Source organism: Falco punctatus (genome assembly GCF_963210335.1).
Source record: "Falco punctatus genome assembly, chromosome: 1".
Classification (NCBI taxonomy): domain Eukaryota; kingdom Metazoa; phylum Chordata; class Aves; order Falconiformes; family Falconidae; genus Falco; species Falco punctatus.
The window spans coordinates 124,668,591-124,672,901 of NC_137580.1; the positions used below are offsets into that span (position 1 = coordinate 124,668,591).

Here is a 4,311-nt window from a genome sequence, read left to right on the forward strand (position 1 = left end):
AGGAGAGAGAAAAACCCACAAGGAGCAAGGGAGCCTGGGGATGTGTGTTAGCACAGGGCTAGAAACAGAGGCAAAGCTGGAGCTTGGACACTCCCAGGGAAAAAACCAGGCTGATTTGCAGCTCTTCTGGAACGCGAGTTCACCTCTGAGGTCTTTGCTGTTTCCCTGACCCCTGTGACGCAGATGCTTTTGGCTGTCCCCGCAGCTCCGTGGCCAGGGCTCGCTGGGCTGTGCCCGTGTGTCCGGCTGCTCCCCCCGTGTCCTCCGTAGGGCTTCGGCTGTGAGTCCCGGCTGGAGCCTGGCTGGAGCCCCTCCAGAGCCGGCCACCCCCCCCGCATGCCCTTCCCACCCCTAAAGTGACTGGGGAGGCAGAGCTGCTGGCTCGGGCTCCTGCCCTACATCAGATAGATGCTCAGCGGTTGTATCTGTCCTGGGTTGTTAGCAATGGAGGGCCCCAGACACAGCCCGACAGGCCGGCCGCCACGCTCAGGGCTCAGGAGGTGCCCGGGACCCGCATGGGGTTTCACTCCCCTTTCCCCTTTGCTCTCAGGGACGAGGACCCCCTCCCAGCCTGGCTGCCGGACCACCAGGCCCCTGGCCAGGAGCACATGGTGGCGGCTCCGCTCCTGTTTGTGGAGCAGCAGATGCCCCCTGTGCCCGCTGCGAGGCATCTGGGGTGGGCAGGGGGTGGGCAGGGTCACTGCCAGTCCCTGGTGAGGGGGGGGGGGAGCCACAGCCTGGGGGAGGAGCCATGGTAGGGAGCCCCACCCATGGGTGTGGCCAGGAGAGGCCAATCAGGGAGCGGCACTGCCTATTAAAGCACTGCTGGTGAGCGGCTGGGGAGGCCAGAGGGAGGAGGAGGAGGTGGTCGTCCCCAGAGAGCCCCTCCCAGCCTGGGTGTAGCCTCCTGCCCTGGCTGGGTTTTTTTTTTCCCCCCAAGGACAAAGGAAGGTGACACCTCTGGCAGGGTGTCTGGGGTCCCCCCCTGCCTGTCCCCCTCTTCCTCCTCCCACCCCCCGGGGTTGGGGCTTTTTCAGCACCAGGGCTGTGTGAATTCCCTCCCTGGTCTCTGCCCCACTCGTTTGGTGGGGGAGTTGCTTGCTGTTGCTCTGGGCTGCCTCATGCTCTGCCTCAGCTTGTAATTAAAAATGAAATATTTGGGCTAAATGCTTAAATGAAGAACACATTTTTGCTAGCTAACAGTACAGAGGAAAGCCCTGGAGACCCCGATAGGGCAATTAGTACCTCTCCGCTTGCAACGGAGATGAATCTTTTGAGAGAGGAAGCCTGTTCACACCAGAGGATTTTTTTGGTTAAAAAAATGCAATTATAGGGTATAAAAGGAAGTGTTCAGAAACATGCAAAGTGGGAATGAAGTCTGAAACCTCCTTTGCTGCAGGACAGGGAAAGCAGAAGGTGTGAGGTGCCCCAGGCACGACACCCCCTGACGCTTCCCCAACCTGCCAGGTGCTGGCAGCAGCTCCCATTGGCTGGTGGTTTCATTTTCCTCCTCCCGTCTACCTCTCCTGGCCATTCTTCAAGGCTCATCCCCTTGGCCTCGGTGAGCTCTCAGCTGCTGTGGGCTCTGGAGGCCGGGCGGTTCCTATCCTACTTGGCAGTTGGCTTTTGCACCGCTAAGCACGAACAAGACAAAACCACCTTCGCGCTCCAAGAGAGCAGCTGTTGTGTGCCGGGACCGTTTCTGGGCTGTCTCCTCCACCCTGGCTTTGCTCCCCTCCCCCCTCACCTCTCTTCCTCCAAGTCTCTCTGAAGCTGGTGTGTGTATTTAAAGCAAAGTCCTGAGTGGCTGTGGCAGGTCCTCGCGGCTGGTTCCAACACCAGACCATCCTGTTCCAGGATGGTGATAAGTCATGAAACCCTTGCCTGGTGCATGGGGTCTCAGAAGGCTCCAGCTGTGCTTCCCTGCGCTCTCATCCAAAGCCCGGCTGATGGACACCACGCCTGGGAGCCTACAAAAGGTCTGTAACCAGCAGAGCTCATGGAGAAAGGTGGTGGTGACCTGCACGCAGCCCAGCACGTGGGCAGGGTTGCTGCTGCCTGCATGTCCCCTGCAGCGTGGGTGACGTGGGGCTGTTTATCTTGGACTGGGGTGGACTGGAAAACAGCACTGACCTCTTAAGCAATGCTGGGTTTTTTTTTGCCATCCGGCCAGTGGCTCAGCTTGCGCTGAGTTTATGAGATCTGATTTCCAAGATAGTAAAAATAAAACAATCCTCTCCAACAGCCAGACTCGCTGGCTGGTGTCGCCTGTGCTGAGGAGGAAGGGAACAGCGTGTCTGCGTCGTAAAAGGTTAAATAACAGCAAATCGCATTTCTTGTCTGCAAATGATGCTGGGCTGTGTACGCGCATCCTTTAATCAGTATTTAGTTTGTTGAATTACTTTTATTGGTAGTTAACTGTGTAATGGTCTCAGTGGAACATCTGGTCCATGATTTGAAAAGAATATTCTTCAACCCTTGCTGAGTGCAATTATTTTTGGATACAAGTGGAGGCTTTAGAGCCATTAAGAAGATAAAATGCAGATTGTTTGCAGAGGCTTTTTTTTATTCTAATGGCTTTCAAAGAGAGGAACTTATATTATTTTTTTTTTCTATTGTTAGTAGGCAGTGCAGCTGAAACCAAGCAGAGGGGCTGGGAAGAGGCACAGATGTTCCTTTTGCCGTTGGCTGGCCCAGACACCCAAACCCAAGGCGGAGGGTTTGAACCTCCCTCCAAAGCTGCTGTAACATCTTCCAAATCCTGCAATAGCTCAGCTGCCCACCACTTTCTGGGTAAAACCACTGAGGGCTGGTGTGGGACTCCCTATAGAGCGCTTTAAAAGTGTGTCAGTGGATGAGACAAGGATTGTTTACAAAACAGAGAAAATGAAGGGCTTTGTGCTTTCCTCCATTGATGGGAAAATCACAGATGGATCCCAAACCTCCGATTCCTGGCCCTGTACCAGTTCAGACCGCAAAAGAAAATAGCCAGTCTCTTGGTTGTGAGCATGGTAGGCTGTGATAGCAACTGGGACACCTTTATCCTCAAGAGTATATGTTATTAAAATAAAATAAGCCAATAAACATCAATTTGTCAGTAGATAATAAGTTCTCTTATGAGTTAAGTGTAGTTTTTATATTATGTCCTTCCATGGGGGAGGCCGGCTGACTCCTCTTTGTCTGCAAGAACAGTGCTTTAAATTATTTAGAGGAAACTATACAATCTTGGCTGCTGTTTGCTGTGGCCATTGTACATCTTGTCCCTGTGAAGACTGCAGGCAGAAAGGCTGTAAAATTATGGCTGCTTTTTAGTAGGAAGATAAAGTGAAACCGTTAAACCAGGTGAGGCTGGATACTTTTAGTTTATCCTGGGGACATACTGTTATAGGTGAGATCCTGGGTTTGAGAACGACCTTGGATGGCATTGGAAGTGCCAAGGGATCAGTCATGGGATGAAGGAGAGGCTTTGGCTTTGTGTGTTCTCAGGTGAAAAGGGCACTACCAAGGGAGATGGAGGAAAATGATGGCAGAGACAGTGACTCCCTGACCCTTCCCTAAAAGCTTAAGAAGAAAAAGCGTAAAAACCAGCCATGACCTCAGGGTTGGGTGGGCACTTTGCTTGTGGCTGGTTCATAGGTGGGAGCATCTCTACCAAGGCAATGCTTGTGTCACAGCAGGGTGCGAGTATCCTGGACCCCTGAACCTCCAAAATGCTTCAGACCTCGCCTGTGCTTGCACGCAGAGGCAGGCTGGGGAGCAGAACCCAGGGCCCCAAACTTCAGTTTGAAGTTAACCATGCACTCGTTTGGGTTGGGGCTTAGTAACAAGTTTCAAAAGGAATGCCTATGCCTAATAATAGTAATAATAATAAATCGATGTTTCATTCCAGCCCCTCTGTATATCTTGATACTTGGAAATGCCCTCATGTTTCCAAGCTGCAAGGGAAAGAAAAGGAAAGGGAGCGAACTTCTCGATTGCAAAGTTTTGGGTTTAGTATTGTTTGTTATACTGAGGGGAGGGAGGAAAGTCCTTTCAACTTCCACCTACAATTAAAATTGTTAGTTAAGAAGCACCAGTAAATTGGGATGGTCGAAAACAAATGGCAGGGCAGCCATCCATTGCTCCCCGCTAGGTAAGGATGCTGTAGGTGTGTGTATGAGTCTGATGTCAGCTGCTGGGGAAGTTCCTTCCTCTTCCCAGGCAGCCTTTGTGGCACCACATCCCTGCTCAGCTTTTCCTGAGTTTTTTTCCCTTTTTTTTTTGTATTTGTTTTTACCCCTCCTGACCATATCAATCTTTGCTGCTCACCAG

At 52.1% G+C, this 4,311-nt stretch overlaps 1 long non-coding RNA gene across 1 annotated transcript in view; it reads left to right on the top strand.

Moving 5' to 3' along the window:
• Positions 1 to 679: 679 nt before the first annotated feature.
• The window catches only part of LOC308067202, a 40,683-nt gene continuing 37,051 nt past the window's right edge, over positions 680 to 4,311 (top strand). The window contains exon 1 of the long non-coding RNA XR_013929490.1: positions 680 to 3,342. This is a non-coding gene — a long non-coding RNA (uncharacterized lncRNA). The remainder of the gene's footprint in view (positions 3,343 to 4,311) is intronic.